The 18,145-nt window shown below is 37.7% G+C and overlaps 1 long non-coding RNA gene across 7 annotated transcripts; it reads right to left on the reverse strand.

Annotated features, from left to right (window-relative positions):
- Window positions 1–5,436: 5,436 nt before the first annotated feature.
- LOC147636826 (uncharacterized) lies at window positions 5,437–16,040 on the reverse strand. 7 transcript variants are annotated; one of them, XR_015266265.1, is made up of 6 exons: window positions 15,665–16,040; window positions 12,839–12,902; window positions 11,709–12,754; window positions 8,230–8,446; window positions 7,524–7,597; window positions 5,437–6,908 (listed from the first exon to the last, which is right to left on the reverse strand). It is a non-coding gene; the product is annotated as an uncharacterized LOC147636826 (long non-coding RNA). The 7 variants fall into 7 exon arrangements; XR_015266264.1 differs by having other exon boundaries at window positions 5,437–7,597; XR_015266266.1 differs by lacking the exon at window positions 8,230–8,446 and having other exon boundaries at window positions 5,437–6,403; window positions 11,217–12,754.
- Between the last annotated feature and the right edge of the window lie 2,105 nt (window positions 16,041–18,145).

Consider the following 18,145-nt stretch of genomic DNA (forward strand, 5'->3'; position numbering starts at 1 on the left):
CTCGAAATAAATTTTGAGTTTTGCAAAATAGGGCTAGGAAGAGAATACGGTGCACAGCTTGATTTGATGCAAATAAGTGGTCCAAAACTGGGGAAAAAAATTGAATGTGAGTTTTGAAAAATATATGTTGCGTGATTAAAACACATTAAATAGTGACCGTTTATGCCACGTGGTAATAATGATTACATAACACGTGTTCCCAACGGTACTTTGTACGACATATCGGAGGTATAAAAAGTTAATTTTGTTGAAAATATTCATATTTTTCTCCGACACTGTATCAAGCGAAAGCAGGGTACCTTTTATATCCCAAACCTACTTTTCCCATATCAAGTGATTTCACAATTCCCTGCCCGAATCAAGCGATTACGCTCATCTGAAGTCCTTGGATTTTCCTCATCGCTGCTTCTAGTTTTCTTTATTTCCTGCCCGAATTAAGCGATTACACTCATCCGAGATTCTTGGATTCTCCTCTTCGCTTCGTTCGGGTTTTCTACATTTTTTATTTCCTGCCCGAATCAAGCGATTATCACTTTCCATTATCTTTGGATTCGCTCTATCGCTTCGTTCGGGCTACCTCATTTCTTTGTTCTATTGTACAAATCGCTTCATCTCGTCTCTTTTTTTAAGCTCAATGGCAAGGACAAAGCAGACTGCAAGGAAAGTCTACCCACCATTGGAGACTGGAAAAGCTGAAGACAAGCCAGGACCTTCCAAACAAGAAAAGATTGAATTATCAGGTGAGGTCCTTAAGAGAGATAAGAGCAGCACAGAAATCTACAAGTCTTCTCATCCTTACTCGGGTTGTCAGGGACATATCAGAAAGGTTAGTTGGCAAAATGAGAAACACAAATCTTCAGAAAGTTCGATGGGAGACCGAGGCCCTCATGTGTCTTCAAGAGGCTGTGCTGAAGATTTTTTAATCGACTTTATGAATGATGGCTACATTGCTGCTGCATTTGCTCATAGGATCACTCTTATGAGCAAAGATTTTGTGCTTGTGTCCAGACTTAGATATAAGTTTGACAAAGCTTTGGAGCCTATTCCAAGTCAAGATATGAGAGCTTTTGAAATTCTTAATATCCCTCCAGCAAGGCAACCCAAGCAATCTGTTATTATTGAAGATATTTCTCATCCTTATGATACAAGAAAAGCTCAGGATATCAAAGAAGAAGTTGAAAAAGAGAGAGAGAGCAGGAGAAGATTTCAGAGGATGCCATTCTTTCTCAGCAAGCTGAAATTCTCCATTCATCCAATTCAGAGCTTTATCAGAATGTGATAGGTCAAATGGATGTGTCCATGCCTGGAGAGGATGAGGTGTATTGTGACATTGCCCCTGAGGACACAAGCATGCTTGTGAATCCTAATATTGAGATATCTGACACAGTCCTCTTCATCTGTCTGAGGTTTGTGTGGATTTGCTTTTGTTTTCTTGATGAATTTCTCAGACTCCATATTTTGTTGACATGTTTTGTTTGTGTCTCCAGATGTCTTATGAGGGATCTTCATGAATCAATGGATGTGCAAGTGACAATTCGTGATCCCCTTGTTACACAGTGCCTTTTCAATAGGCAAGGGGATCTTTCAAGTTTTCTCAAAAACTTTGATATGCTTACCTGCAATTACATTGTGTACCCTTATGTTGAAGTGTAAGACTCATACTCAATTACCTTTTGCCTATTATAGACATGATAGTATTCATAACTAATTTCAGTATTCATATTATCACAGAGGCCATTGGAGTCTTATTATCATCAATCTATTGGATAGAGATGTGATCTTTATGAACTCTTTGGCATCCATCCATGGGAGAAGGAAAATGTAAGAATCAACTTTTCCATGGGTTGACCCTCAAATTTCTTGCATGATTTCAATTATTTGGTTGACCCTCAAAATTTAAATTTTATGTTTGCAGTGCTGCCAAACTTATCTTGAGTTTTCTAGCTTCTACCTATGTAGACTACAAACTTGAAGATTTTAAGTACTTCAATCAGGAAGTTCCTTTGCAGAAAGACTCAACATCTTGTGGATGGATGGTTCTTGCTAATGCTTGGAGATTTCTTGAGTCAAGATTTAGAATGACAACACTTCTTGTAAGTTCATGAATGAAAACCATTGATTGATTTAGTGAATACATTTAGTGACCTGTTTTCTTACTTTCTTATTTTCTTTTGTCTTAGTTGCATGAGTATCCAGATTCTTGGGTAAGTTGGGTAAGGGAGAAGGCAGTGTCCATGGTTTTGAGCAGATCCATCAATCCATATGATCCTGATTCTCCCTTTCCACCTAATAAAGGAGCCAAGGATACAACTTCAAAGAAAAGGAAAAGGGAGAAGAAGGAAAGCAAAGACAAGGATGACTCATTCCAGAAGGAAAAGACCTCTGCCAAAGAGAAGAAGAAGAGAAAGAAGAGCCCTACTAAGAGCAGATCTTCCAAGGGGAGAAAGAGCCATTCTAAAGAGAAGAGCCATTCTAAAGGAAAGATCCCTCAGGCTACAGAGAAGATCCCTATCCCTCCTGCTAAAGAGAAGAGCCCTAGCCCACTTGCTAAAGAGAAGACCCCTAGCCCTCCTGCCAAAGGGATGAGCTCTTCACCAGCTCATCACCAGCTCTTCACCAGCTCAAGGGAAGACACCTATCAAAGAGAAAATCCCTAGTCCTCCTACCAAAGAGAAGAGCTCTTCTCCAGCTCAAGAGAAGACACCTATCAAAGAGAAGACCCCTGTCAAAGAGAGGAGTGCTACTAAAGGTCTTCCTTTTCACTCACCAGTGAAATTTAAAATTCAGAAGCGTCGTTTGTCCAACAAAGGTAGTAAGAGGGCAAATGTTGGCTCTCCATTAAATTTCTTGTTCATGTTCCCCAAGAAGACTGCCAAGTCTCCAAGGCCAACCTCCAAAGAACCTTCTCCAAAACCAGACCGCACTGCCAAATCTCCCTCGCCAAATTTAAAATTCAGAAGCGTCGTTTGTCCAACAAAGGTAGTAAGAGGGCAAATGTTGGCTCTCCATTAAATTTCTTGTTCATGTTCCCCAAGAAGACTGCCAAGTCTCCAAGGCCAACCTCCAAAGAACCTTCTCCAAAACCAGACCGCACTGCCAAATCTCCCTCGCCAACACGTGAAGATCTCAGAGAGGAGCCCAACTTACCACCATTAGAGGGGAATTCACTCTAAAGTCTTCCTCTCCAACATCTCAAGTGCTGAAAACTCCAGAACTTGAACCTCAATCAGCAAAATTTGATCGAAGCAAACAGAAGAGAGAAAGATTCTCTAAAGATGCAGGGTCATCTCATGCCAAAAGGAAAGTTGATTTTGTAGAGTAATTCCACATATTGGATTTTGTTTTGTTCATTTTGTCCATATGAACACACCCTCTTTGGGACAATTTTCTGTACTTAAATTCAGTAGCAATAATTTGATATTCAACTGTTAAACCTTGTTTTGTGTCGCGAACAATTTGTTAACCAATTTTGTGAAGAAGTCAAGACGAAATCTAGCAGAATATATTGATTACATTATTGGAGAAATCCTTTTCAACTATACAAACTTGCCCTTGCAAGTGGCTCAAATACAACTTTTTTTGGGGGGAGACATGTGATGCATGAAGTTACACTCTCCATCCTTGTACGGACAACAATATCATCTACTTTGAATCTATATTCAGGTGATATTTCGTCCAGAAACTCAAGCGACTCTCTAACATGTTGTAGTCGCCAGTTTGATGTTACTATGAGTTTCCTGGGATCTATGAATGGATGGACTATGATGTTAAATTCAAACTCTGGACAATTCTCTTCAGAATCCAAAGGGACCCAACTACCAAGCTTGCTTTTCCATCTCCTATAGTCATAGCCCAAAACTAGGGATTGGCGACACAGTTGGTATGAGATGGACAAAGAATTTGGGCTTACTCTACAACTGATATTGTCCCCCATATGAAAATTTTTCTTGGTACTCCATCCTTCTCCAAGTACAGTGTCCAGATCAGTCAGAGATAGTCTTCTATTAAGCCACATCGTTCTTGTCCTCTCCAATTCCATTGTTTTGAAACATGCCACAAAGACATGTATAGGCAAGAACCATTGAAGTTTAATCCTTCTTGAAATCCTTCCAGGAGACATTGCTTTAAGAATATCATCTTTGATTTTGGATTTGAAGCTTATTATGGTTGGATCAAGAACTTCCCATTCTAGTGACATTATTGTGGGAATAGGTATGTCATATAATTCTCCATGAACACCTTCTCTTGATGGAACCCTGTATTCTGCAAAATACACAAATAAATCCACTGATTTGTAAAATGAAGGTGGTTTGTCTGCGTACATGACATCTACAATCCCCTTGTGAATTGCATTGAATGTGCCACTTAAGCTCTCAACAGGCTGCCACTCCACAGCTGTTGACGGAAAGATAACTGAAATGAAACAAACAATAAATATATCAGAAAGAGAAATATTGTGTTGTATCAAATAGATAAAGGTTTGTTGAATTACAGTAAGAATGGAGAATTGGATGTTCATCTAAGTTCAACACCATGTCTTTGGCCATGTAGACATGTTGAACTTTTGCAAGCCAGCCATTGTCAGTCACTTTGAATGCAAGAACACGACCTTTCCAATGGGATTTCACTTCATTTCGCTTGGTTCTTTTCACCCTGTGGGCACCTTTGCAAGAGGGAAGCATTGTTACCCAATCATTCACACGGAAAGACATGGGTTTCCAAACACCATCTTCTCTCGTGTTATGAAAATCACAAGAAGTTATATTATGAGAAGGACGACGTGAGGACACCATAGAAGCTCACAGATAAGAGAAAAATAGTAAATCTTTTGAATAGTGAATCTTTTGAATAGTGAATCTTTTGAAAGTGCAAAGAAAGGAGAATAAACCATATGCCAAAATGAAGGGAAGGTAGAAAGTAGACGTCTGAAAAAATTTGGTGTTTTGTCATTAATAGCGTTGTTTTCGAGGCCTGAAAAGAGGATTTCGTATCTTCATGCTTGATTTTTTGAAATAAAAAATGGAACAAGATGTCACTATTTTGGACCCAAACTTTAATGTTAACCATCGTAAACGTCTAAATTTAGCCGTTTTAGCCGTTCGCCACTAAAATAGAACCGTTAAGAAAACATTTGGAGGAGACAAGAATGCCATACTTTTGTATACGTGTCAATTCACAATTGGACAATTTCTTAATCCTTAGATTAACAAACAGCCCTTTTCTAGCCGTTTTTGGCCCTAATGGAATTTATGGGGTCACCTTTCAAATCTATGGTTTGGTGGGGGATTAGAGGGAAGGGGAGGTAAATAATAAACCCATTTCAAATTTAGCTAACGATACAACCAAGAAAACAAAATGGAAATGTAAGCCTTTCTAATTGCAAGAACTTTTTATACCACATTAGTAAACTGCAAGATCAATCAATTCCGCCATATATTATGAAAGCCCATGGTTTTCTTATTGGTTATTATTACAAGACAATTTTATTTGGCATCATGGGTGCTTAGTGTTCCTAGCGACCATATCGTGGGTGCTTAGTGTTTCTATCCATCGTATCGTGCAGTAACAAGGCTCCAATGGAGGTTGCCTGCCATCCAGAACCCAACGTTGTCAAGGTATCCTAGCATCCCTGGTTTGGCCATGAGTACCCTCGACTGCTGGATCTCGTTGATACAACGAGCACATTCCTTTTACTGGTCCTCGATCATGCGGCGGACTTCAGGGACGGCCTCCTGCATCAGCTCTGAAGCAGAGGGAGGAGGAGAGTGAGCTGCTGATGGGGCGTTACTGATCGTGATCCGATGAGGTCGCCTTGCATGTGCTCCTTCTAGAAAGGAGTTCGTTGCGCCACGCCGGAGGCCTTCATGACGTGGAGTCGTACAAGCGCATACGGGCAGATTCCGGCGGCTTCAGTACTACCGACTTGGGGATGGAGTACGCTCAAGGAGCGGAGTTCGACGAAGAGACGGTCAACCGCCCTCTAATCCGCAGCTTGAAAGACGGCACCGTCTTTCACGTCTATTGGGTCGACGACCTCTACTCGTTCAAGAAGGAGTACATGCAAGGTGACCTCATCAACACCATCCCCATCCTCTGCTACAACAAGTTGATCACGATCAGTAAGAGCTAGGCCGTGCAGCTGGCTAGCAGGATGGCATCCGGCTTGCACAAGACGTCGGCCGCATACGACCCTCTCCCGTTTGCAAGGAGTCCACGATCTCCTTCAAGAGCTGGCTGTCGGTGTGCGTACTCCAAGAGAACGAGCACTCAACCGTGGGAATCGTTATGCCGCGCAGATCCACCTTCCCAGGTAGCATTTCACGGAGAGCTTGTCCATTTCGGGGGTTGAGAGAGAGAGAGAGAGAGAGAGAGAGAATTGCACGCGGAAGCGCCTGTTTCAAATCTGCAAACCAAGCAAGTCGACGAAGATCAGATCACCACATGCAAGATATAATAAAACAGACGTGCGTGAGAATTACTCAGATAGTAGTATACCGAGAGGCGTCTCAGGCCTCTCATACGATTTAAAGGCTCAAGAGTGAGACGCCTCTTTTTGTTTTTGTTTTTAGAGACGAGAACGAGAACGTTCGTTTCTGAGAACGAGCACGCTCGTATGAGAGGCGTCTCATACGATTTAAAGGCTCAAGAGACAAAAACTCATTAGACCGATCTGAGAAAGAATGACTATTCTGTGTGTTTGTGTGTGTTTGTAAGAAGGGTATACCGGACCCTTATGTAATAAAAATAAGAGAAAGAATAACTAGGCCCAACCAAGAACATAGAGCCACTGAAAGCTTACATTGCTTAGCTTCTTGTTGGCCAACAGTCGGACTCAGCTGCACAACTTTAAAGAAGGGGTGGGGTGTCTTTTTCGTAGTTAAGACATGCAGCTTGCCAGTCGAGGGTTGCTGCAACTTCAAAGGGGTGTCCATTTCGTAGTAGCAACATGCAATAATATACTAAATGATATTCAACCAATGTAAGTTTTGTTCTATTAAAGATGTGTTACCCTCAACAACAAGTAGGCCTTCAATTTGAAGCGGAAGGCTAGACTTCATGAAAGTTTAAGTGGCACTTTGGCCATCTCTCGTGGATATCAAAATGCCACCTTTTCTTTAATGTTGGATTTCTTATTTTCTAATATATTTAGGTTCTACATAGAAATTAATATGGCATCATCATCTTCTATCTTATAGCCGATGCTAATTAGTTAGAAAATAAGAAACAAAAGTGTTGTTGTGACCAACACGAGTTTTGAATTTTCTTTCTCATAGGAAGGAATTATCGCTTAGCAAAAATCTTAATCTTTTCTCTAAAGACTTTATCAAAGTTGTCCCACATTTCATTGTCGATCTTTGATGCATCATTGTTGTGGGAACAACATTATTGCTGTTTTTACATGGATTTTATTTTCACATACATTACTTTGTACTCAAAAGTAAGAAGGTTACCCATGATAAGCCTTTAAGATACATGCATGTATCATTGCCATACACATTTTACAAAAATCTTAGAAAAATTACCTTTTCTCCAAAGACTTTATCAAGTTGTCCCCCACACTTCTTTATCAAGTTGGCCAAGAGTCGGGGACTCAGTCCTGCACAAATTTAAAGGGGTGTCCTTTTGGTAGTAAAGACATGCAGCTGGCCAGTCCTAAGGGTTGGGGCAACTTCAAAGGGGTGTCCTTTTCATAGTAATGACATGCAGCAATATCTTAAATAGTATTCAACCAATGTAAGTTTTATTCTATTAAAGATGTTTTACCTTCAACAACAAGCTTGAAGCCGAAGGCTAGACATCATGAAAGTTTTAGTGACACTTTTTCCATCTCTTGTGGGTATCAAAATGCCACCTCTTCTTTAATGTCGGGTTTCTCATTTTCTAGTATATTTAGGTTTTACGTAAGAAATTAATATGGCATCATTATCTTCTATGTTATAGCCAATGCTAACTAGTTATAAAATAGGAAACAAAAGTGTTATTATGACTAACACGAGTTTGGAATTTCTTTCTCATAGGAAGACTTTATCAAAGTTGTCCCACATTTCATTGTATATCTTTGATGCGTCATTGTTGTAGACACAACATTATTACTATTTTTACATGGATTTTATTTTCACATACATTACTTTGTACTCAAAAGTAAGAAGATTACCCCATGATAAGCCATCAAGGTATATGCATGTATCATTTCTATACACGTTTTTAAAAAAATCTTAGAAATTTTACCTTTTCTCCAAATACTTTATCAAAGTTGTCCCACACTTCTATATCCTTCTCTGTTGAGGAACATACATCATTGTTGTGGGCACAAAATACCCATGATGACAAGTCATCAAGGCACATGCATGTATCATTGTTATAGGCATTTGACAAAAATCGTTAGCTTTTCTCCCAAGACCTTATGAAATTGTCCTACACTTCTTTATCCATCTTCTTGAGATACCTGCATCATTGTTATTGGCATAGCATTATTGCTATTACAACATGGCCTTATTTGCACATACATCACTTTTTTGTACTCAAAAGGAAGAAGGTTACCCACCACCATGATAAGCCATTAAGGTACTAGCATGCATATAAATAGTGAGTCATGTCCATGACAACAGGTATGTTATAAGGAGATCACCATTGATTGGAAAAAATGTTTTTTCCAAGCATTGAATAATACCTATGTAGCAATTACACTAGGCATACTAGGGTCTCTTTTTGACATATGCCATTTATGTTTTAAAAAAAGATCATTCTCTCATTTATTTTAATCAAATTATGATCATAAGAAGAAGGAGAAAAACAAAAGATAATGTGTCCATTGTCTCCAATTATTTTTGAGGTCATATAATTTAAAGGCTACACTGTTCTTTTGAGAGGGTCTTTAGAAGAAAGGTAGAAAAACATTTTCCTTCAAAATAAAGGCTAAGGTTTGAGAAAATTAGTATTGTGAGCTTCCACTACCTTCAAATAGAAATGAAGATTTTAGATGAGCCCTTCAAATGAAATTTAGAGTTTAAGGTTAGTGGCATAGACTCTGGACACAATACAATTACTATCACTACAACCTACATGACATTTTAATACAACCTCTCTCTTATCATTTTTAAAGGTCACAACACATTTGGCACATCGGAAGGCATCCATGGACACAAATTATAGTTGTCTTTATAGTTGGTAATGAGGGAAGAAAAAAAGTATCTCACATTATTATCACAAGCACAACATTATTGCTTTGGCACATTATTTTTGTACTTCAATGTAAAACAGTAGACCCTAAATGTTTCACATACCCATGATATGCCAAAAATGTACATCTTAAATTTACAGCAATGTGATGAGCTATGGTGGATCAAATGCAAGAGTCAACATAATTAGCAAGTGATTAGATGATGATTAAGATGAGATTAGTGAGCAATTAAACTAATAGCTTAATGTAGGCATGGATAGTCAAAAACCAGCAATTTCTCATTAGGCCAATGCCTCAATTTATAGGTTGTACATCCAAAAGATGCCAAGCATCTAATCCCACTAATTTCTCCTTGATTTGTGCCACCTCCCCTACGTCTAGGAGCACCTTTTCCTAGAATCTTTCCACACCCCTATATTCACTCATGCTACCCTTGATTCTCTCATCAATAGATACCTCTCACCTTTTCACTGCTACCCACACTCAATTATAGATTTACAATCTCTTGCTAAGGGCTTGTTCCCGCACACACCATTCACTTGCATATTTCAACACCTCCCCTCAAGTGAATAATTCTAGCACACCTAGACCCTATACCAAGTTTTCCTCTTACTTGGTAGCCTGCGAGCGACCAGTGCCTCGAGTCTCTAACTCAAAGTCCTTGACACTCTCTCTCTATGACCAAGGCTACTACAAGTGCCCGTGACCTAAACTAAAGTGCTCACACATACATCTACCACATGGCCTACATTATCGGTGGCTCAAAGAAGGTGGTTTTACTTTGTTGGGGCAGGTTACATTGGGTTGTGGGATTTCTCTCTCTTTCTCTCTCAGAAAAGATATCCTGACTCCTCTTCTTTTATTAGGAGTCTCCATGAAGTTTGTCGATGTCAATCCTTCTTCATTGGGTTTGCTGTATAGCAGTCTCTAGCCATGTGTTCTAGCTTCCCACAGTTGTGGCAAGGGAAGGTCCTTCCTTCTCCCTTGCCTCTTCCTCGCTCTTGTTCTCGAATCCTCCTCGGGTAGAGTGCTTTTTCCTCTCTAGTTGTTGGATCCAACCCTTTCTTCTCTTTGACCTTGGTCTCTTGCTCTAGTAGAGCTCCTTCTATCTTATGCAGCTTCAATTATAGTACATTCTTTAAGGTTTCCACAATGTTCTCATATTCTCCTTTGTCCACCCTCTTTAGAAGCATTGCTAGTGCCTCATTATCCTCTACCTTTTTCCCAATGGCTACCAGTTGTTGCTTAATGATTTTGTATTTATTCAAGTGTGTGGTTACAGGTTCACTTTCCTTCATGTCAAGTTTGTTTGAATCAATTTGGACAAGATTTGGACTTGTTTGGCTCCCTTTTTAATTTGGTTTGATCCAAGAGATAAAAATATCATAATTTTTTTGAATTAAAAACCCTTCCACACATGTGAAATAGGCACCTACCTCAAGAGTTCCCCTTTTCTTAACCAAGGTGTCAAAAATGCATCATTATTCTAAAATATCTCATTTTTTTAGTAATATCTCATAATTTTTAACTAATAAACCTTATACTCAATCAACTCTTCATCTTATGTGAGCATTTACTCATTTTTGGGTATTTTTTTTATTCTCTTGAATTTATCTCATCCCAACACTTGGATTAATCTAGTTGGTCCATTGGAACCTTAATTAGACCATAATCCAAAAATTTCTGACAATGTAGATCCTTAGGCTAAGGTCCTTTATACCATTTTCAATTAATTTCAAATGCACATTAAAAAGTTCATTTTGAACTTCTGTTTTAGAGCAATCCATTTCAGACACTAGGAGGTTTTTTATATCTAGAGATATCTTAATTTTGGATTATCTCTCTCTAGATATTTTCTCTCTCTAAGCCAAAATAGGATAAAACAAGATCTTTCTTCTATTTCAGAGAGAAAAATAATTACAAGAATAGAAGGGGAGGTTCTTACATCTTTATACCTCAAAAGCTAGAGGTATAAAGAATAGAAGGGAAGGTTTTTACACCTTTATACCTTAAAAGCTAGAGGGAGAAATCTTACAAAAGTTAATGCAGGAGGCTGTCCTTGAAGTCTGTCGCATGATCCAATACTAGGAAAAGGAATGCGCTTGTTGTATCAATAAGATCAAGCAATCAATGGTGAAACCAGGCATGCTAGGCTACCTTGACAATGAGATATATATATATATATATAATTAAGATACACAAATATACACAAAAATGCAAGATGAAAGCAACCCTTAAGCATTGTGCAGAATCAACAAATAACATGAAAGTACTCACGAAAATTGATTTTTTAAGCAAGTGAAAAAACCCCCTACTTCTAATTCAAGTTGGGATTTCTATTATAGGCTGGTTTTTAAATGGCGTCATGTTAAGTACGCTGGTTTTTCAAAGCCAAAACAATAATCATTTCGGTTTTTAAAAGAGAAGCTCTTAGTTGACCAAAAACCATTTAAAAAACACAAATCTAAAAGTAATCCTCTTTTAGTATGTTGCCAAACAAAGCTATTTGCATGAAATAACCACTCACAATAGTCAAGACCAACTCAAATTTCATCCCGCTTTTCCATTTTGTAGCCATTGAGAATACCTCCAAGAGTCCAATGCGAGTCCAATGCATGTTGACACATAATACTACAAAAAATAGGCAACTAAATTGAAGTGTGGAGTCTGGACTATAAAAAACATCAATAAACCTTGCAAATAATGAAGATTATTAATTTATTTTGGCCTCACACATGGTAGAGGATTCTTATTTACAAGCTCAAAAGTAAGAAAAACAAAGAGTGTTAACACCACACCCACCACAGCTAGAAAAGAAAAAATATACAAATGGATTGAAAAATCAAAGAGAGACTAGAAAAATGACAAAAAGATATGAGAGAGAGAGAGAGAGAGAGAGAGAGAGAGAGAGGAGTTAAAAGCATGAGCTTAATATACTATGAGAGAGAGAGAGAGAGAGAGAGAGAGAGAGAGAGAGAGAGAGAGAGAGAGAGAACAAACAAGAGATAGAAGTCAAAATCGTAGAGATTGATATATTACAGGAACGTACCCAATCTTAACTCTCATTAGAGAAGAGTTAAAGGAGATTATCATCATTGGCCACAATTAAGTGAAATAACTAATTAAATGGACTACACACACATGTCAAAAGCCTCCCCCCCACACACACACACACACATTCAAAACCAATGCTCACAAAAAAAACAAATTCATTAAAATCACTCACTCACACTTATACACATTAATGCTTCCTCACAGCCACCTATACACATTCACACAAATACACAAATACAAACACATTCATGTGCATGCAAACACACACACACACACACACACACTCACTCACTCACTCACTCACACTTATACACATTAATGCTTCCTCACAGCCACCTATACACATTCACACAAATACACAAATACAAACACATTCATGTGCATGCAAACACACACACACACACACACACACACACACACATGCAAAAATAAATGTACAAAGCTACTTCCAAAAAACAAGGAACAAAAGTAGAGTGAAGGGATAAAAAGCCTCCAAGATTTGTTCACCCAATCGAAGACCTACAAATAAAGAATAAACAATCAAAACGCTGTATAAAATAGCATAGAAAAATAATTGAGTATTGTGCATATAGTGAAGCCCACCTAACACCTTCACCATAAAGATGTCTGCTTGTTTTTGCTCCACGTTTCCACAAATCTATTGCATCTGCAAAATCAAAATCCTTGAATGAATAGGGATCCTCAATAGATATTCTCATCAACGACTACAACTTTGGTATTCAGTACATTTTGAATCTTGGTCTTTATGAGATTCTATATATTAAAACCTCTCTCAACAACAAGATATACTATAGCATTGGAGCAATATTATTCCAGCTAGTCTTAAAATCATAGGATATTTCTCTCTCATTGTTTCATTTCTTCCAGTAGCAACCCAAGTATCTCTAAGGCTCCATTCTTTCCAGCTAGTTTTAAAAGCATAGGATATTTCTCTCTCATTGTTTCATTTCTTCCAGTAGCAACCCAAGTATCTCTAAGGCTCCATTCTTTCCACTCCTTCGGAACTTGAAACTTAAAGCTTTGATACTCCTTTTTTGTCTCAAAATCTCGAACTATAAAATCCAATTCCTCTCCTGCCCAATTCTTTTTTCTAACTCCATAAAATGATGCAAGCATGAAAATTTTACGATTCCCAAATTGTTGAAAGACCTCTTTACTAGGAGGAAAACTATAAGGTGCCAATGTCTTAAAGCAATATAAGATGCTATTATCAGAAAAACGATCTTTCAAGTTAGCTATTACTAATTCAATAAAAGATGTTTGAAATGACATACAATTAAGAAAATCAGACCCATCCTGCTTCTTGTGGATATGAATGCTCCTATACATAGACCCTCGAATGGAAGCTTGTAGAGCATGAAGTTGGCCACCATCAAGAGGCCCGTACTTTGGAATAATGAAAAACTCATGTCGATCTTCATTACATACATTCACATCAATTATAAGATCCACAAAAAATATGACTTTAGTGCATTTATCTTCCTCATAATGATTCCAACAATAGAGGTCACATCTACAAAGGTGTGCTGAAATACTTTGCTAAGAATTACAAGTCTATCTAGAACATCAGCCAAAAAATGAACATTGTACATGAACTCAAAGCTTGAGAGCGTGTGAATAAAGAGTAACATTTTCAGTTCTTGTAAACTCCAAGAGTGCCTCATATGACTCACATAATTTTCTAACAACCATTTGTCTACTCAACCACCTTACCTTGTGCATGCGACTTATGAGCAAAATAGCACAATTAAACTCATCTTGTAGACTTTCTAGATCTTTTTCCTTGACAGAACTTTTAGAAAAGAGTGCAACAGTTGAATTCAAGCAAGCATCAATTTCTTGTGCAATACTAGAATCCTTTACAGTATCATCCAAACATAAACTAGTCTTATGTGCAATGCAATGGATTCTTGTCATAAATGGATTAGCTCTTTTCAAGTGGGTCGCTAACCCATTATGATGCCCAACCATTGATGATGCACCATCAGACCCAAAACATATAAGCTTATTCAAATCCAAGCCACATTGTACCATGAAATCTATGCAAGAGTCATACAAGCAAGATGATGTGCTACTTTGTAACTCCAAAAGTCCTAAGAACATTGTCTCATGCTCATAATTTTCTAGGTATGATGCATAACAATCAAATTTTGATTTGTGCCTATGTCGGTCGATTCGTTTAGCATCATGCTAAAAAATGGAGACTTTTTTTAGCTTTTCTAGCTCTGACCTTAATAAGGACTCACTAATATATTGTACAAACATTGCACAAGATTTATCATTGTGATAAACGTCACGTGGAAGGCAAGAGCAACCATTAAAAATTAGCAATTTCAACACTTTGGAAAACTTACAAAATGAGAGATGTTCCTTTGCCACGTGATATGCAGCATAAAACAAACTAAGCAATGCTGATTCAATTTTATATTTACTCATTTCCAAAGTATTAGAAACCAAAACTTTATTAGGATTATACTTATATGCAGCAAATTGATGCGTTTTGGTCCCACCATGATCAAACAAAGCACTAACTTGAATATGTATTGAACCTTCTTTACCAAAAGGATTTCCACACTTGGGAACTTCTCTACAAAAAATGCAAAAATATATGGCCTACCTTGTCATCGAAAAAAGCCCAATTGTAGATGCCTACCTATGCTAGATTCCAATCCTTCCTAGCTTTCTCCCGTCGATTCTCCTCAATCTCTTCAGACAAAAGCTTTACCTCACAACTTCCAACTTGGGTGCCTGTTTCAGAAGGACCACTTGAGAGCTCCCCAGAACTACCAAGTCTTCGCTTCTTGGATACGGAAGGTGTGTCCTTTTTTGTAAAGCCACGCATGTTAAGTATGCTTGACTGGACAAAGTTTGCCATGGGACTGTAGACTCCTAACACTGGCAGCTACAGAGAAGAGCGTAGAAACGCTCAATTCTAACTCCAATCAGTGCTCTCAAAAGTCGCCCCCTTTAGTGTATATTTTATCAAGGCAAAATTTGGATCTAAAGAAAAAATATATATATATATATTAAAAAAACTGGTTACTGAACCCTAGAGAAAACTGAACCAGTGGTGCTGACGAAAAACTGCCCTTTAGTGTATTTTATCAAGGCAAACTCTTGAGTCATCTATAATATAATTTGAGGGCACAAAGAAGAGTCTATTTTACCGTGCAACAAGACAATGTATAAAAATATTATATCTTCATGAAGAGCTAGAAAGCTAGAAATGTGCGAAGATGCATGTCTTCAAGCATTAATCCTTTTAAATTGAGTAGTGAGCATCATGTTAAAAGTATTGGTTTACTTAAAAATAGGAACAAAATAGAAGTATTTTCGTGAGCACTAAACTGGTTACTGAACCCTTGATTTTCTTGAGAAAACGTTGAACATTCACGAATCACGACTCACCAGTAGCTCGAAGCTGGCTAGGGCGCTTGACTCCTGAGTGTCATACAATGTAAACTGCGAATGTATTGCTCAATGCTGACTGTTCACCAGTAACTTGAAGCTGGGCTAAGGGCCAGGCCACCAGGGCACTGAGTGTTGTAAACTGTGAATGTAAGCAGGGGCGTAGGCGGTGTTAAGCAGGGCGATGTTAAGCGTACGCGGTGTTAAGCAGGGGCGTAGGCGGGAGAAGAGGATGTCTGACATAGCCGGTAGAGGGCGCAAGTTTCAACGGAGAGGGCGGCCGAGGCACCAGAGGGAGAGGGCGGGTAGGAGATGAGAGGTGGTCTGAACTCTGAAGGAGAGAGCACTGAGCATAGAGGTCTGAGGATCTGCACGCTCCATGAGTCACTTTTAAGAGATAAGGTATGGTGGTAATAATAATATAATTTCAATAATAATTATTATTATTTCAAATACTAAAAACCAAAATCAACGATACTATACTAAACCATTTTTTTCATACATTTTTACCAACAATAACTATAGATTTTTACTAAATAAAAAATTAAAAAAACTCACAATACATAGAAATCACTTATTTATAATCAATCAAAAATATTTTATTCAATAACTCACTCACATCACCAACATACCTAAATATTCAGGCTATTCGTGAGCGCAAACATGCCTACTCTTTCAGGCTATTTGCGTGCACACAAACAATTTTATAGAAAAATATAATAAAAACTTTTTAAATTTAAAAAAAAAACAACAAACCAAAAAACACACACCCACACACACAAATGACAATGACCCATAAAAGGCCTATAGTGGTCTACCCCAAAGAGGGAAAAACACAAATCGGTGATAAAAAAATACAACTGTAAAGCCCAATGAGGTATGATACAATTTCAAAAAAATGCATAGGGGTGATTACAAGGACTGTCTCAACAATCTCAATTGGAATTAAAAGGGTGAAAACATTAACCACTCAAGTGACATTTATGACCATGCAAAAACAAAAGAATCAAGAACATAATAATCCTAACCAAATCAAAAGTGGAACATAACCCATAATTTTCTTCTTTAAACAAAAATAACAATAATAATCACATCCATTATCTTCGACAAGCTGAAACAAATCAACCTCTGAGTGATGACATTACAACTTAATTGTACATAAACATTTGTAAAATAACATCCCATCTCATTTAATTTTAATTGATCATATGTACTCAAATTGGGTAAACGCACATGCATCTTTGCAAGAGTTAAAATGGGTAATGCACATACACAAGCATCAATGATCCTCAAGGTAAATGGAATTATTTTCAAAAATAAAATAAAATTTGTGATTGATTTTGGCACTTGTCATTCTTTCATATCTCCTAGATCGGATGAGAATTTGAAATTGAAACCAAATAAAAAAACGCCAAAACCTGTTGAAATAGCTAGTGGGAGAAAGAGATTCACTAGTGGAGTGATAGAGTCTCTAGATTTTTGGTTGGGTCCTTTTGGTACGAATTGGGCACATGATTAAAAAAGGCTCCTATAGATTGTTAGTATAGATCCATAAACCTTATGAGGTCCAAGGGTAGAGAAGATTTAGTAAGAGGAGAGATGGATGAATGTTATGATGTATTCACATTTCAACCATGAAACTAATTCAAGGAATTAGGTGCAAGGCTATAAAACCTTGGCATAGAAGATTTACTAAGAGGGGAGATGGATGAATGTTTTGATGTATGTGCATTTTAGCCATGAAACTAACTCAAGGAGTTAGACACAAGGCTATAAACCTTACAAATCCTAGTGAAGAATACCAAATACAATGATAAAAAAGAGGAAGAGCATGTGTTGATATGAAGAAGATCTTAGAGAGTACATGGATGTGTTTTTGGATGACCTTCCAAGGCTCCCTCTCCCTAGATCATGCCATAGAGATCGTCACTCAAGTTTGATCATGCCATGGAGATCGTCACTCAAGTTTTACCTCATGTGAGAGCCCCATATCAATTTAAGAGTATGCATAATTGAAGGTACGATTGGATGATTTGATTAAAAAAGGGCTTATTATAGTAAGTTAGAGGTAGACTATAAAGAATAAATATCCTTTGCATCGATGATTTATTGAGTAAGTTAGCTGGAGTGAAGGACTTCTTTAAGATAGATCTATGATCTTATTATCATCAAGTTTGAATTAAATAAGAAGATATATTCAAGACTTCCTTGAGGACACGCTATGACGATTGTGAGTGAACTCACAGTCTTACCTTTCGGTTTGTCCACCAATGCTTGTGTAATTTCCATGTGTCTCATGATGAATAATGTTTATCATAGGTATCTAGAGGATTTTATTCTTTTTTTTGGATGAAATTTTTGTTTATTCAGACAATGAGTGATCATGAGTTTCATGTATAGAGCCCATAAGCTTTTATATTTAGAAGATGTCTTAGTGTCTCTTTACAAAAAAGGATAAGACTATTTAGTTGGGTCATGTGC

Source organism: Cibotium barometz, chromosome 7 (genome assembly GCF_041138505.1).
Source record: "Cibotium barometz isolate CiBa-2024 chromosome 7, ASM4113850v1, whole genome shotgun sequence".
Taxonomy (NCBI): Eukaryota; Viridiplantae; Streptophyta; class Polypodiopsida; order Cyatheales; family Cibotiaceae; genus Cibotium; species Cibotium barometz.